The sequence below is a fragment of the Hydractinia symbiolongicarpus genome, chromosome 6 (assembly GCF_029227915.1).
Source record: "Hydractinia symbiolongicarpus strain clone_291-10 chromosome 6, HSymV2.1, whole genome shotgun sequence".
In the NCBI taxonomy this organism is placed as follows: Eukaryota; Metazoa; Cnidaria; class Hydrozoa; order Anthoathecata; family Hydractiniidae; genus Hydractinia; species Hydractinia symbiolongicarpus.
The window spans coordinates 33,399,659-33,418,121 of record NC_079880.1 but is presented as its reverse complement, the minus strand read 5'-3'; positions in this window follow the sequence as shown (position 1 = coordinate 33,418,121).

Genomic DNA, 18,463 nt, shown 5'->3' with positions numbered 1-18,463 from the left:
CACTACCCCGTCCTAAGTTGTTTTTCCTGGTTCCATGGCTTTACAACGCCGTAAACCACGTGCACACGCTATGAAAAGGCTATAATACGGCCTTTTGACGCCCATTAAATGCCTTACACGTAAATCATGGGGTTCCACGCGTCCAAGCTTGTTACCATTGGTCTAGTTCTTCCACTCTCAATACAGTACGCCGTCCTATGTTGTTTTTCCTAGTTCCATGGCTTTACAACGCCGTAATCCACGTGCACACGCCATGAAAAGGCTATAATACGGCCTCTGGACGCCTAATAAAGGCCTTACACGTAAATCACAAGGTTCCACGCGTCCAAGCTTGTTACCATTGGTATAGTTCTTCCACTCTCGATACACTACGCCGTCCTAAGCTGTTTTTTTCTGGTTCCATGGCTTTACAACGCCGTAAACCACATGTACACGCCATGAAAAGGCTATAATACGGCTTTTTGACGCCTATTAAATGCCTTACACGTAATCGTGTGGTTTCGCGTGCCTGCGCATGTTACCATTGGTCTAGTCCTTCCACTGTCAATACACTAGAACGTCCTAAGTTGTTTTTCCTGATTCCATGGCTTTACAACGCCGTAAACCACATGCGCACGCCATGAAAAGGCTATAATACGGCCTCTGGACGCCTAATAAAGGCCTTACACGTAAATCACGTGGTTCCACGCGTCCAAGCTTGTTACCATTGGTCTAGTTCTTCCACTCTCAATACACTACGCCGTCCTAAGTTGTTTTTCCTTGTTCCATGGCTTTACAACGCCGTAAACCACATGCACACGCCATGAAAAGGCTATAATACGGCCTTTTGACGCCCATTAAATGCCTTACACGTAAATCATGGGGTTCCACGCGTCCAAGCTTGTTACCATTGGTCTAGTTCTTCCACTCTCAATACAGTACGCCGTCCTATGTTGTTTTTCCTAGTTCCATGGCTTTACAACGCCGTAATCCACATGCACACGCCATGAAAAGGCTATAATACGGCCTCTGGACGCCTAATAAAGGCCTTACACGTAAATCACAAGGTTCCACGCGTCCAAGCTTGTTACCATTGGTATAGTTCTTCCACTCTCGATACACTACGCCGTCCTAAGCTGTTTTTTTCTGGTTCCATGGCTTTACAACGCCGTAAACCACATGTACACGCCATGAAAAGGCTATAATACGGCTTTTTGACGCCTATTAAATGCCTTACACGTAATCGTGTGGTTTCGCGTGCCTGCGCAGGTTACCATTGGTCTAGTCCTTCCACTGTCAATACACTAGAACGTCCTAAGTTGTTTTTCCTGATTCCATGGCTTTACAACGCCGTAAACCACATGCGCACGCCATGAAAAGGCTATAATACGGCCTCTGGACGCCTAATAAAGGCCTTACACGTAAATCACGTGGTTCCACGCGTCCAAGCTTGTTACCATTGGTTTAGTTCTTCCATTCTCAATACACTACGCCGTCCTAAGTTGTTTTCCCTGGCTCCATGGCTTTACAACGCCGTAATCCACATGCACACGCCATGAAAAGGCTATAATACGGCCTCTGGACGCCTAATAAAGGCCTTACACGTAAATCACAAAGTTCCACGCGTCCAAGCTTGTTACCATTGGTATAGTTCTTCCACTCTCGATACACTACGCCGTCCTAAGTTGTTTTTTCTGGTTCCATGGCTTTACAACGCCGTAAACCACATGAACACGCCATGAAAAGGCTATAATACGGCTTTTTGACGCCTATTAAATGTCTTACACGTAAATCACGGGGTTCCACGCGTCCAAGCTTGTTACCATTGGTCTAGTTCTTCCACTCTCAATACACTACGCCGTCCTAAGTTGTTTTCCCTGGTTCCATGGCTTTACAACGCCGTAATCCACATGCACACGCCATGAAAAGGCTATAATACGGCCTCTGGACGCCGAATAAAGGCCTTACACGTAAATCACGTGGTTCCACGCGTCCAAGCTTATTACCATTGGTCTAGTTCTTCCACTCTCAATACACTACGCCGTCCTAAGTTGTTTTTTCTGGTTCCATGGCTTTACAACGCCGTAAACCACATCCACACGCCATGAAGAGGCTATAATACGGCCTTTTGACGCCTATTAAATGCCTTACACGTAATCGTGTGGTTTCGCGTGCCTGCGCAGGTTACCATTGGTCTAGTCCTTCCACTGTCAATACACTAGAACGTCCTAAGTTGTTTTTCCTGATTCCATGGCTTTACAACGCCGTAAACCACATGCGCACGCCATGAAAAGGCTATAATACGGCCTCTGGACGCCTAATAAAGGCCTTACACGTAAATCACGTGGTTCCACGCGTCCAAGCTTGTTACCATTGGTCTAGTTCTTCCACTCTCAATACACTACGTCGTCCTAAGTTGTTTTTCCTTGTTCCATGGCTTTACAACGCCGTAAACCACATGCACACGCCATGAAAAGGCTGTAATACGGCCTTTTGACGCCTATTAAATGCCTTACACGTAAATCACGTGGTTCCACGCGTCCAAGCTTGTTACCATTGGTCTAGTTCTTCCACTCTCAATACACTACGCCGTCCTAAGTTGTTTTTCCCGGTTCCATGGCTTTACAACGCCGTAAACCACATGCACACGCCATGAAAAGGCTATAATACGGCCTTTTGACGCCTATTAAATGCCTTACACGTAATCGTGTGGTTTTGCGTGCCTGCACAGGTTACCATTGGTCTAGTCCTTCCACTCTCAATACACTAGAACGTCCTAAGTTGTTTTTCCTGGCTCCATGGCTTTACAACGCCGTAAACCACATGCACACGCCATGAAAATGCTATAATACAGACTTTTGACGCCTATTAAATGCCTTGCACGTAAATCACCGGGTTCCACGCGTCCAAGCTTGTTACCATTGGTCTAGTTCTTCCACTCTCAATACACTACGCGGTCGTAAGTTGTTTTCCCTGGTTCCATGGCTTTACAACGCCGTAATCCACATGCACACGCCATGAAAATGCTATAATACGGACTTTTGACGCCTATTAAATGCCTTACACGTAAATCACCGGGTTCCACGCGTCCAAGCTTGTTACCATTGGTCTAGTTCTTCCACTCCCAATACACTACCCCTTCCTAAGTTGTTTTTCCTGGTTCCATGGCTTTACAACGCCGTAAACCACGTGCACACGCCATGAAAAGGCTATAATACGGCCTTTTGACGCCCATTAAATGCCTTACACGTAAATCATGGGGTTCCACGCGTCCAAGCTTGTTACCATTGGTCTAGTTCTTCCACTCTCAATACACTACGCCGTCCTAAGTTGTTTTTTCTGGTTCCATGGCTTTACAACGCCGTAAACCACATCCACACGCCATGAAAAGGCTATAATACGGCCTTTTGACGCCTATTAAATGCCTTACACGTAATCGTGTGGTTTCGCGTGCCTGCGCAGGTTACCATTGGTCTAGTCCTTCCACTCTCAATACACTAGAACGTCCTAAGTTGTTTTTCCTGGCTCCATGGCTTTACAACGCCGTAAACCACATGCACACGCCATGAAAATGCTATAATACGGCCTTTTGACGCCTATTAAATGCCTTACACGTAAATCACGTGGTTCCACGCGTCCAAGCTTGTTACCATTGGTCTAGTTCTTCCACTCTCAATACACTACGCCGTCCTAAGTTGTTTTCCCTGGTTCCATGGCTTTACAACGTCGTAATCCACATGCACAGGCCATGAAAAGGCTATAATACGGCCTCTGGACGCCTAATAAAGGCCTTACACGTAAATCACGTTGTTCCACGCGTCCAAGCTTGTTACCATTGGTCTAGTCCATCCACTCTCAATACACTAGAACGTCCTAAGTTGCTTTTCCTGGTTCCATGGCTTCACAACGCCGTAATCCACATGCACACGCCATGAAAAGGCTATAATACGGCCTCTGGACGCCTAATAAAGGCCTTACACGTAAATAACGTGGTTCCACGCGTCCAAGCTTGTTACCATTGGTCTAGTTCTTCCACTCCCAATACACTACCTCGTCCTAAGATGTTTTTCCTGGTTCCATGGCTTTACAACGCCGTAAACCACGTGCACACGCCATGAAAAGGCTATAATACGGCCTTTTGACGCCCATTAAATGCCTTACACGTAAATCACGGGGTTCCACGCGTCCAAGCTTGTTACCATTGGTATAGTTCTTCCACTCTCGATACACTACGCCGTCCTAAGCTGTTTTTTCTGGTTCCATGGCTTTACAACGCCGTAAACCACATGTACACGCCATGAAAAGGCTATAATACGGCTTTTTGACGCCTATTAAATGCCTTACACGTAATCGTGTGGTTTCGCGTGCCTGCGCAGGTTACCATTGGTCTGGTCCTTCCACTGTCAATACACTAGAACGTCCTAAGTTGTTTTTCCTGATTCCATGGCTTTACAACGCCGTAAACCACATGCGCACGCCATGAAAAGGCTATAATACGGCCTCTGGACGCCTAATAAAGGCCTTACACGTAAATCACGTGGTTCCACGCGTCCAAGCTTGTTACCATTGGTCTAGTTCTTCCACTCTCAATACACTACGTCGTCCTAAGTTGTTTTTCCTTGTTCCATGGCTTTACAACGCCGTAAACCACATGCACACGCCATGAAAAGGCTGTAATACGGCCTTTTGACGCCTATTAAATGCCTTACACGTAAATCACGTGGTTCCACGCGTCCAAGCTTGTTACCATTGGTCTAGTTCTTCCACTCTCAATACACTACGCCGTCCTAAGTTGTTTTTCCCGGTTCCATGGCTTTACAACGCCGTAAACCACATGCACACGCCATGAAAAGGCTATAATACGGCCTTTTGACGCCTATTAAATGCCTTACACGTAATCGTGTGGTTTCGCGTGCTTGCGCAGGTTACCATTGGTCTAGTCCTTCCACTCTCAATACACTAGAACGTCCTAAGTTGTTTTTCCTGGCTCCATGGCTTTACAACGCCGTAAACCACATGCACACGCCATGAAAATGCTATAATACAGACTTTTGACAGCTATTAAATGCCTTACACGTAAATCACCGGGTTCCACGCGTCCAAGCTTGTTACCATTGGTCTAGTTCTTCCACTCTCAATACACTACGCGGTCGTAAGTTGTTTTCCCTGGTTCCATGGCTTTACAACGCCGTAATCCACATACACACGCCATGAAAATGCTATAATACGGACTTTTGACGCCTATTAAATGCCTTACACGTAAATCACCGGGTTCCACGCGTCCAAGCTTGTTACCATTGGTCTAGTTCTTCCACTCCCAATACACTACCCCGTCCTAAGTTGTTTTTCCTGGTTCCATGGCTTTACAACGCCGTAAACCACGTGCACACGCCATGAAAAGGCTATAATACGGCCTTTTGACGCCCATTAAATGCCTTACACGTAAATCATGGGGTTCCACGCGTCCAAGCTTGTTACCATTGGTCTAGTTCTTCCACTCTCAATACAGTACGCCGTCCTATGTTGTTTTTCCTAGTTCCATGGCTTTACAACGCCGTAATCCACATGCACACGCCATGAAAAGGCTATAATACGGCCTCTGGACGCCTAATAAAGGCCTTACACGTAAATCACAAGGTTCCACGCGTCCAAGCTTGTTACCATTGGTATAGTTCTTCCACTCTCGATACACTACGCCGTCCTAAGCTGTTTTTTTCTGGTTCCATGGCTTTACAACGCCGTAAACCACATGTACACGCCATGAAAAGGCTATAATACGGCCTCTGGACGCCTAATAAAAGCCTTACGCGTAAATCACGTGGTTCCACGCGTCCAAGCTTGTTACCATTGGTCTAGTCCTTCCACTCTCAATACACTAGAACGTCCTAAGTTGTTTTTCCTGGTTCCATGGCTTTACAACGCTGTAAACCACATGCACACGCCATGAAAAGACTATAATACGGCCTTTTGACGCCTATTAAATGCCTTACATGTAAATCACGGGGTTTCACGCGTCCAAGCTTGTTACCATTGGTCTAGTTCTTCCACTCTCAATACACTACGCCGTCCTAAGTTGTTTTCCCTGGTTCCATGGCTTTTCAACGCCGTAATCCACATGCACACGCCATGAAAAGGCTATAATACGGCCTCTGGACGCCTAATAATGGCCTTACACGTAAATCACTTGGTTCCACGCGTCCAAGCTTGTTACCATTGGTCTAGTCCTTCCACTCTCAATACACTAGAACGTCCTAAGTTGTTTTTCCTGGTTCCATGGCTTTACAACGCCGTAAACCACATGCACAGGCCATGAAAAGGCTATAATACGGCCTTTTGACGCCTATTAAATGCCTTACACGTAAATCACGGGGTTCCACGCGTCCAAGCTTGTTACCATTGGTCTAGTTCTTCCACTCTCAATACACTACGCCGTCCTAAGTTGTTTTCCCTGGTTCCATGGCTTTACAACGCCGTAAACCACATGCACACGCCATGAAGAGGCTAAAATACGGCCTTTTGACGCCTATTAAATGCCTTACACGCAATCGTGTGGTTTCGCGTGCCTGCGCAGGTTACCATTGGTCTAGTCCTTCCACTCTCAATACACTAGAACGTCCTAAGTCGTTTTTCCTGGTTCCATGGCTTTACAACGCCGTAAACCACATGCACACGCCATGAAAATCCTATAATACGGCCTTTTGACGCCTATTAAATGCCTTACACGTAAATCACGTGGTTCCACGCGTCCAAGCTTGTTACCATTGGTCTAGTTCTTCCACTCTCAATACACTACGCCGTCCTAAGTTGTTTTCCCTGGTTCCATGGCTTTACAACGCCGTAATCCACATGCACACGCCATGAAAAGGCTATAATACGGCCTCTGGACGCCTAATAAAAGCCTTACGCGTAAATCACGTGGTTCCACGCGTCCAAGCTTGTTACCATTGGTCTAGTCCTTCCACTCTCAATACACTAGAACGTCCTAAGTTGTTTTTCCTGGTTCCATGGCTTTACAACGCTGTAAACCACATGCACACGCCATGAAAAGACTATAATACGGCCTTTTGACGCCTATTAAATGCCTTACATGTAAATCACGGGGTTCCACGCGTCCAAGCTTGTTACCATTGGTCTAGTTCTTCCACTCTCAATTCACTACGCCGTCCTAAGTTGTTTTCCCTGGTTCCATGGCTTCAGAACGCCGTAATCAACATGCACACGCCATGAAAAGGCTATAATACGGCCTCTGGACGGCTAATAAAGGCCCTAAATGTAAATCACGTGGTTCCACGCGTCCCAGCCTGTTACCATTGGTCTAGTTCTTCCACTCCAAATACACTACGCCGTCCTAAGTTGTTTTTCCTGGTTCCATGGCTTTACAACGCCGTAATCCACATGCACACGCCATGAAAAAGCTATAATACGGCCTCTGGACGTCGAATAAATGCCTTACACGTAATCGTGTGGTTTCGCGTGCCTGCGCAGGTTACCATTGGTCTAGTTCTTCCACTCTCATTGCACTACGCCGTCCTAAGTTGTTTTCCCTGGTTCCATGGCTTTACAACGCCGTAATCCACATGCACACGCCATGAAGAGGCTATAATACGGCCTCTGGACGCCTAATAAAGGCCCTACACGTAAATCACGTGGTTCCACGCGTCCAAGCCCGTTACCATTGGTCTAGTTCTTCCACTCCCAATACACTACGCCGTCCTAAGTTGTTTTTCCTGGTTCCATGGCTTTACAACGCCGTAAACCACATGCACACGCCATGAAAATTCTATAATACGGCCTTTTGACGCCTATTAAATGCCTTACACGTAAATCACGGGGTTCCACGCGTCCAAGCTTGTTACCATTGGTCTAGTTTTTCCACTCTCAATACACTACGCCGTCCTAAGTTTTTTTCTCTGGTTCCATGGCTTTACAACGCCGTAATCCACATGCACACGCCATGAAAAGGCTATAATACAGCCTCTGAACGCCGAATAAAGGCCTTACACGTAAATCACGTGGTTCCACGCGTCCAAGCTTGTTACCATTGGTCTACTTCTTCCACTCTCAATACACTACGCCGTCCTAAGTTGTTTTTCCTGGTTCCATGGCTTTACAACGCCGTAAACCACATGCACACGCCATGAAAAGGCTATAATACGGCCTTTTGACGCCTATTAAATGCCTTACACGTAATCGTGTGGTTTCGCGTGCCTGCGCAGGTTACCATTAGTCTAGTCCTTCCACTCTCAATACACTAGAACGTCCTAAGTTGTTTTTCCTGGCTCCATGGCTTTACAACGCCGTAAACCACATGCACACGCCATGAAAATGCTATAATACGGACTTTTGACGCCTATTAAATGCCTTACACGTAAATCACAAGGTTCCACGCGTCCAAGCTTGTTACCATTGGTCTAGTTCTTCCACTCTCAATGCACTACGCCGTCCTATGTTGTTTTCCCTGGTTCCATGGCTTTACAACGCCGTAATCCACATGCACACGCCATGAAGAGGCTATAATACGGCCTCTGGACGCCTAATATAGGCCTTACACGTAAATCACGTGGTTCCACGCGTCCAAGCTTGTTACCATTGGTCTAGTTCTTCCACTCCCAATACACTACGCTGTCCTAAGTTGTTTTTCCTGGTTCCATGGCTTTACAACGCCGTAATCCACATGCACACGCCATGAAAAGGCTATAATACGGCCTCTGGACGTCTAATAAAGGCCTTACACGTAAATCACGTGGTTCCACGCGTCCAAGCTTGTTACCATTGGTCTAGTTCTTCCACTCTCAATACACTACGCCGTCCTAAGTTATTTTCCCTGGTTCCATGGCTTTACAACGCCGTAATCCACATGCACACGCCATGAAAAGGCTATAATACGGCCTTTTGACGCCCATTAAATGCCTTACACGTAAATCACGGGGTTCCACGCGTCCAAGCTTGTTACCATTGGTCTAGTTCTTCCACTCTCAATACACTACGCCGTCCTAAGTTGTTTTCCCTGGCTCCATGGCTTTACAACGCCGTAATCCACATGCACACGCCATGAAAAGGCTATAATACGGCCTCTGGACGCCTAATAAAGGCCTTACACGTAAATCACAAGGTTCCACGCGTCCAAGCTTGTTACCATTGGTCTAGTTCTTCCACTCTCGATACACTACGCCGTCCTAAGTTGTTTTTTCTGGTTCCATGGCTTTACAACGCCGTAAACCACATGTACACGCAATGAAAAGGCTATAATACGGCTTTTTGACGCCTATTAAATGTCTCACACGTAAATCACGGGGTTCCACGCGTCCAAACTTGTTACCATTGGTCTAGTTCTTCCACTCTCAATACACTACGCCGTCCTAAGTTGTTTTCCCTGGTTCCATGGCTTTACAACGCCGTAATCCACATGCACACGCCATGAAAAGGCTATAATACGGCCTCTGGACGCCTAATAAATGCCTTACACGTAAATCACCGGGGTTCCACGCGTCCAAGCTTGTTACCATTGGTCTAGTTCTTCCACTCTCAATACACTACGCCGTCCTAAGTTGTTTTCCCTAGTTCCATGGCTTTACAACGCCGTAATCCACATGCACACGCCATGAAAAGGCTATAATACGGCCTCTGGACGCCGAATAAAGGCCTTACACGTAAATCACGTGGTTCCACGCGTCCAAGCTTGTTACCATTGGTCGAGTTCTTCCACTCTCAATACACTACGCCTTCCTAAGTTTTTTTCTCTCGTTCCATGGCTTTACAACGCCGTAAACCACATGCACACGCCATGAAAAGGCTATAATACGGCCTCTGGACGTCTAATGAAGGCCTTACACGTAAATCACAAGGTTCCACGCGTCCAAGCTTGTTACCATTGGTCTAGTTCTTCCACTCTCAATACACTACGCGGTCGTAAGTTGTTTTCCCTGGTTCCATGGCTTTACAACGCCGTAATCCACATGCACACGCCATGAAAATGCTATAATACGGACTTTTGACGCCTATTAAATGCCTTACACGTAAATCACCGGGTTCCACGCGTCCAAGCTTGTTACCATTGGTCTAGTTCTTCCACTCCCAATACACTACCCTGTCCTAAGTTGTTTTTCCTGGTTCCATGGCTTTACAACGCCGTAAACCACGTGCACACGCCATGAAAAGGCTATAATACGGCCTTTTGACGCCCATTAAATGCCTTACACGTAAATCATGGGGTTCCACGCGTCCAAGCTTGTTACCATTGGTCTAGTTCTTCCACTCTCAATACACTACGCCGTCCTATGTTGTTTTTCCTAGTTCCATGGCTTTACAACGCCGTAATCCACATGCACACGCCATGAAAAGGCTATAATACGGCCTCTGGACGCCTAATAAAGGCCTTACACGTAAATCACAAGGTTCCACGCGTCCAAGCTTGTTACCATTGGTATAGTTCTTCCACTCTCGATACACTACGCCGTCCTAAGCTGTTTTTTCTGGTTCCATGGCTTTACAACGCCGTAAACCACATGTACACGCCATGAAAAGGCTATAATACGGCTTTTTGACGCCTATTAAATGCCTTACACGTAATCGTGTGGTTTCGCGTGCCTGCGCAGGTTACCATTGGTCTAGTCCTTCCACTGTCAATACACTAGAACGTCCTAAGTTGTTTTTCCTGATTCCATGGCTTTACAACGCCGTAAACCACATGCGCACGCCATGAAAAGGCTATAATACGGCCTCTGGACGCCTAATAAAGGCCTTACACGTAAATCACGTGGTTCCACGCGTCCAAGCTTGTTACCATTGGTCTAGTTCTTCAACTCTCAATACACTACGCCGTCCTAAGTTGTTTTTCCTTGTTCCATGGCTTTACAACGCCGTAAACCACATGCACACGCCATGAAAAGGCTGTAATACGGCCTTTTGACGCCTATTAAATGCCTTACAGGTAAATCACGTGGTTCCACGCGTCCAAGCTTGTTACCATTGGTCTAGTTCTTCCACTCTCAATACACTACGCCGTCCTAAGTTGTTTTTCCCGGTTCCATGGCTTTACAACGCCGTAAACCACATGCACACGCCATGAAAAGGCTATAATACGGCCTTTTGACGCCTATTAAATGCCTTACACGTAATCGTGTGGTTTCGCGTGCCTGCGCAGGTTACCATTGGTCTGGTCCTTCCACTCTCAATACACTAGAACGTCCTAAGTTGTTTTTCCTGGCTCCATGGCTTTACAACGCCGTAAACCACATGCACACGCCATGAAAATGCTATAATACAGACTTTTGACGCCTATTAAATGCCTTACACGTAAATCACCGGGTTCCACGCGTCCAAGCTTGTTACCATTGGTCTAGTTCTTCCACTCTCAATACACTACGCGGTCGTAAGTTGTTTTCCCTGGTTCCATGGCTTTACAACGCCGTAATCCACATGCACACGCCATGAAAATGCTATAATACGGACTTTTGACGCCCATTAAATGCCTTACACGTAAATCACCGGGTTCCACGCGTCCAAGCTTGTTACCATTGGTCTAGTTCTTCCACTCCCAATACACTACCCCGTCCTAAGTTGTTTTTCCTGGTTCCATGGCTTTACAACGCCGTAAACCACGTGCACACGCTATGAAAAGGCTATAATACGGCCTTTTGACGCCCATTAAATGCCTTACACGTAAATCATGGGGTTCCACGCGTCCAAGCTTGTTACCATTGGTCTAGTTCTTCCACTCTCAATACAGTACGCCGTCCTATGTTGTTTTTCCTAGTTCCATGGCTTTACAACGCCGTAATCCACGTGCACACGCCATGAAAAGGCTATAATACGGCCTCTGGACGCCTAATAAAGGCCTTACACGTAAATCACAAGGTTCCACGCGTCCAAGCTTGTTACCATTGGTATAGTTCTTCCACTCTCGATACACTACGCCGTCCTAAGCTGTTTTTTTCTGGTTCCATGGCTTTACAACGCCGTAAACCACATGTACACGCCATGAAAAGGCTATAATACGGCTTTTTGACGCCTATTAAATGCCTTACACGTAATCGTGTGGTTTCGCGTGCCTGCGCATGTTACCATTGGTCTAGTCCTTCCACTGTCAATACACTAGAACGTCCTAAGTTGTTTTTCCTGATTCCATGGCTTTACAACGCCGTAAACCACATGCGCACGCCATGAAAAGGCTATAATACGGCCTCTGGACGCCTAATAAAGGCCTTACACGTAAATCACGTGGTTCCACGCGTCCAAGCTTGTTACCATTGGTCTAGTTCTTCCACTCTCAATACACTACGCCGTCCTAAGTTGTTTTTCCTTGTTCCATGGCTTTACAACGCCGTAAACCACATGCACACGCCATGAAAAGGCTATAATACGGCCTTTTGACGCCCATTAAATGCCTTACACGTAAATCATGGGGTTCCACGCGTCCAAGCTTGTTACCATTGGTCTAGTTCTTCCACTCTCAATACAGTACGCCGTCCTATGTTGTTTTTCCTAGTTCCATGGCTTTACAACGCCGTAATCCACATGCACACGCCATGAAAAGGCTATAATACGGCCTCTGGACGCCTAATAAAGGCCTTACACGTAAATCACAAGGTTCCACGCGTCCAAGCTTGTTACCATTGGTATAGTTCTTCCACTCTCGATACACTACGCCGTCCTAAGCTGTTTTTTTCTGGTTCCATGGCTTTACAACGCCGTAAACCACATGTACACGCCATGAAAAGGCTATAATACGGCTTTTTGACGCCTATTAAATGCCTTACACGTAATCGTGTGGTTTCGCGTGCCTGCGCAGGTTACCATTGGTCTAGTCCTTCCACTGTCAATACACTAGAACGTCCTAAGTTGTTTTTCCTGATTCCATGGCTTTACAACGCCGTAAACCACATGCGCACGCCATGAAAAGGCTATAATACGGCCTCTGGACGCCTAATAAAGGCCTTACACGTAAATCACGTGGTTCCACGCGTCCAAGCTTGTTACCATTGGTTTAGTTCTTCCACTCTCAATACACTACGCCGTCCTAAGTTGTTTTCCCTGGCTCCATGGCTTTACAACGCCGTAATCCACATGCACACGCCATGAAAAGGCTATAATACGGCCTCTGGACGCCTAATAAAGGCCTTACACGTAAATCACAAAGTTCCACGCGTCCAAGCTTGTTACCATTGGTCTAGTTCTTCCACTCTCGATACACTACGCCGTCCTAAGTTGTTTTTTCTGGTTCCATGGCTTTACAACGCCGTAAACCACATGAACACGCCATGAAAAGGCTATAATACGGCTTTTTGACGCCTATTAAATGTCTTACACGTAAATCACGGGGTTCCACGCGTCCAAGCTTGTTACCATTGGTCTAGTTCTTCCACTCTCAATACACTACGCCGTCCTAAGTTGTTTTCCCTGGTTCCATGGCTTTACAACGCCGTAAACCACATCCACACGCCATGAAAAGGCTATAATACGGCCTTTTGACGCCTATTAAATGCCTTACACGTAATCGTGTGGTTTCGCGTGCCTGCGCAGGTTACCATTGGTCTAGTCCTTCCACTGTCAATACACTAGAACGTCCTAAGTTGTTTTTCCTGATTCCATGGCTTTACAACGCCGTAAACCACATGCGCACGCCATGAAAAGGCTATAATACGGCCTCTGGACGCCTAATAAAGGCCTTACACGTAAATCACGTGGTTCCACGCGTCCAAGCTTGTTACCATTGGTTTAGTTCTTCCACTCTCAATACACTACGCTGTCCTAAGTTGTTTTCCCTGGTTCCATGGCTTTACAACGCCGTAATCCACATGCACACGCCATGAAAATGCTATAATACGGACTTTTGACGCCTATTAAATGCCTTACACGTAAATCACCGGGTTCCACGCGTCCAAGCTTGTTACCATTGGTCTAGTTCTTCCACTCCCAATACACTACCCCTTCCTAAGTTGTTTTTCCTGGTTCCATGGCTTTACAACGCCGTAAACCACGTGCACACGCCATGAAAAGGCTATAATACGGCCTTTTGACGCCCATTAAATGCCTTACACGTAAATCATGGGGTTCCACGCGTCCAAGCTTGTTACCATTGGTCTAGTTCTTCCACTCTCAATACACTACGCCGTCCTAAGTTGTTTTTTCTGGTTCCATGGCTTTACAACGCCGTAAACCACATCCACACGCCATGAAAAGGCTATAATACGGCCTTTTGACGCCTATTAAATGCCTTACACGTAATCGTGTGGTTTCGCGTGCCTGCGCAGGTTACCATTGGTCTAGTCCTTCCACTCTCAATACACTAGAACGTCCTAAGTTGTTTTTCCTGGCTCCATGGCTTTACAACGCCGTAAACCACATGCACACGCCATGAAAATGCTATAATACGGCCTTTTGACGCCTATTAAATGCCTTACACGTAAATCACGTGGTTCCACGCGTCCAAGCTTGTTACCATTGGTCTAGTTCTTCCACTCTCAATACACTACGCCGTCCTAAGTTGTTTTCCCTGGTTCCATGGCTTTACAACGTCGTAATCCACATGCACAGGCCATGAAAAGGCTATAATACGGCCTCTGGACGCCTAATAAAGGCCTTACACGTAAATCACGTTGTTCCACGCGTCCAAGCTTGTTACCATTGGTCTAGTCCATCCACTCTCAATACACTAGAACGTCCTAAGTTGCTTTTCCTGGTTCCATGGCTTCACAACGCCGTAATCCACATGCACACGCCATGAAAAGGCTATAATACGGCCTCTGGACGCCTAATAAAGGCCTTACACGTAAATAACGTGGTTCCACGCGTCCAAGCTTGTTACCATTGGTCTAGTTCTTCCACTCCCAATACACTACCTCGTCCTAAGATGTTTTTCCTGGTTCCATGGCTTTACAACGCCGTAAACCACGTGCACACGCCATGAAAAGGCTATAATACGGCCTTTTGACGCCCATTAAATGCCTTACACGTAAATCACGGGGTTCCACGCGTCCAAGCTTGTTACCATTGGTATAGTTCTTCCACTCTCGATACACTACGCCGTCCTAAGCTGTTTTTTCTGGTTCCATGGCTTTACAACGCCGTAAACCACATGTACACGCCATGAAAAGGCTATAATACGGCTTTTTGACGCCTATTAAATGCCTTACACGTAATCGTGTGGTTTCGCGTGCCTGCGCAGGTTACCATTGGTCTAGTCCTTCCACTGTCAATACACTAGAACGTCCTAAGTTGTTTTTCCTGATTCCATGGCTTTACAACGCCGTAAACCACATGCGCACGCCATGAAAAGGCTATAATACGGCCTCTGGACGCCTAATAAAGGCCTTACACGTAAATCACGTGGTTCCACGCGTCCAAGCTTGTTACCATTGGTCTAGTTCTTCCACTCTCAATACACTACGTCGTCCTAAGTTGTTTTTCCTTGTTCCATGGCTTTACAACGCCGTAAACCACATGCACACGCCATGAAAAGGCTGTAATACGGCCTTTTGACGCCTATTAAATGCCTTACACGTAAATCACGTGGTTCCACGCGTCCAAGCTTGTTACCATTGGTCTAGTTCTTCCACTCTCAATACACTACGCCGTCCTAAGTTGTTTTTCCCGGTTCCATGGCTTTACAACGCCGTAAACCACATGCACACGCCATGAAAAGGCTATAATACGGCCTTTTGACGCCTATTAAATGCCTTACACGTAATCGTGTGGTTTCGCGTGCTTGCGCAGGTTACCATTGGTCTAGTCCTTCCACTCTCAATACACTAGAACGTCCTAAGTTGTTTTTCCTGGCTCCATGGCTTTACAACGCCGTAAACCACATGCACACGCCATGAAAATGCTATAATACAGACTTTTGACAGCTATTAAATGCCTTACACGTAAATCACCGGGTTCCACGCGTCCAAGCTTGTTACCATTGGTCTAGTTCTTCCACTCTCAATACACTACGCGGTCGTAAGTTGTTTTTCCTGATTCCATGGCTTTACAACGCCGTAAACCACATGCGCACGCCATGAAAAGGCTATAATACGGCCTCTGGACGCCTAATAAAGGCCTTACACGTAAATCACGTGGTTCCACGCGTCCAAGCTTGTTACCATTGGTCTAGTTCTTCCACTCTCAATACACTACGCCGTCCTAAGTTGTTTTTCCTTGTTCCATGGCTTTACAACGCCGTAAACCACATGCACACGCCATGAAAAGGCTATAATACGGCCTTTTGACGCCCATTAAATGCCTTACACGTAAATCATGGGGTTCCACGCGTCCAAGCTTGTTACCATTGGTCTAGTTCTTCCACTCTCAATACAGTACGCCGTCCTATGTTGTTTTTCCTAGTTCCATGGCTTTACAACGCCGTAATCCACATGCACACGCCATGAAAAGGCTATAATACGGCCTCTGGACGCCTAATAAAAGCCTTACACGTAAATCACAAGGTTCCACGCGTCCAAGCTTGTTACCATTGGTATAGTTCTTCCACTCTCGATACACTACTCCGTCCTAAGCTGTTTTTTTCTGGTTCCATGGCTTTACAACGCCGTAAACCACATGTACACGCCATGAAAAGGCTATAATACGGCTTTTTGACGCCTATTAAATGCCTTACACGTAATCGTGTGGTTTCGCGTGCCTGCGCAGGTTACCATTGGTCTAGTCCTTCCACTGTCAATACACTAGAACGTCCTAAGTTGTTTTTCCTGATTCCATGGCTTTACAACGCCGTAAACCACATGCGCACGCCATGAAAAGGCTATAATACGGCCTCTGGACGCCTAATAAAGGCCTTACACGTAAATCACGTGGTTCCACGCGTCCAAGCTTGTTACCATTGGTTTAGTTCTTCCACTCTCAATACACTACGCCGTCCTAAGTTGTTTTTCCTTGTTCCATGGCTTTACAACGCCGTAAACCACATGCACACGCCATGAAAAGGCTGTAATACGGCCTTTTGACGCCTATTAAATGCCTTACACGTAAATCACGTGGTTCCACGCGTCCAAGCTTGTTACCATTGGTCTAGTTCTTCCACTCTCAATACACTACGCCGTCCTAAGTTGTTTTTCCCGGTTCCATGGCTTTACAACGCCGTAAACCACATGCACACGCCATGAAAAGGCTATAATACGGCCTTTTGACGCCTATTAAATGCCTTACACGTAATCGTGTGGTTTCGCGTGCCTGCGCAGATTACCATTGGTCTAGTCCTTCCACTATCAATACACTAGAATGTCCTAAGTTGTTTTTCCTGGCTCCATGGCTTTACAACGCCGTAAACCACATGCACACGCCATGAAAATGCTATAATACAGACTTTTGACGCCTATTAAATGCCTTACACGTAAATCACCGGGTTCCACGCGTCCAAGCTTGTTACCATTGGTCTAGTTCTTCCACTCTCAATGCACTACGCCAACCTATGTTGTTTTCCCTGGTTCCATGGCTTTACAACGCCGTAATCCACATGCACACGCCATGAAGAGGCTATAATACGGCCTCTGGACGCCTAATAAGGGCCTTACACGTAAATCACGTGGTTCCACGCGTCCAAGCTTGTTACCATTGGTCTAGTTCTTCCACTCCCAATACACTACGCCGTCCTAAGTTGCTTTTCCTGGTTCCATGGCTTCACAACGCCGTAATCCACATGCACACGCCATGAAAAGGCTATAATACGGCCTCTGGACGCCTAATAAAGGCCTTACACGTAAATCACGTGGTTCCACGCGTCCAGGCTTGTTACCATTGGTCTAGTTCTTCCACTCCCAATACACTACCTCGTCCTAAGATGTTTTTCCTGGTTCCATGGCTTTACAACGCCGTAAACCACGTGCACACGCCATGAAAAGGCTATAATACGGCCTTTTGACGCCCATTAAATGCCTTACACGTAAATCACGGGGTTCCACACGTCCAAGCTTGTTACCATTGGTCTAGTTCTTCCACTCTCAATACACTACGCCGTCCTAAGTTGTTTTCCCTGGCTCCATGGCTTTACAACGCCGTAATCCACATGCACATGCCATGAAAAGGCTATAATACGGCCTCTGGACGCCTAATAAAGGCCTTACACGTAAATCACAAAGTTCCACGCGTCCAAGCTTGTTACCATTGGTCTAGTTCTTCCACTCTCGATACACTACGCCGTCCTAAGTTGTTTTTTCTGGTTCCATGGCTTTACAACGCCGTAAACCACATGAACACGCCATGAAAAGGCTATAATACGGCTTTTTGACGCCTATTAAATGTCTTACACGTAAATCACGGGGTTCCACGCGTCCAAACTTGTTACCATTGGTCTAGTTCTTCCACTCTCAATACACTACGCCGTCCTAAGTTGTTTTCCCTGGTTCCATGGCTTTACAACGCCGTAATCCACATGCACACGCCATGAAAAGGCTATAATACGGCCTCTGGACGCCTAATAAATGCCTTACACGTAAATCACGGGGTTCCACGCGTCCAAGCTTGTTACCATTGGTCTAGTTCTTCCACT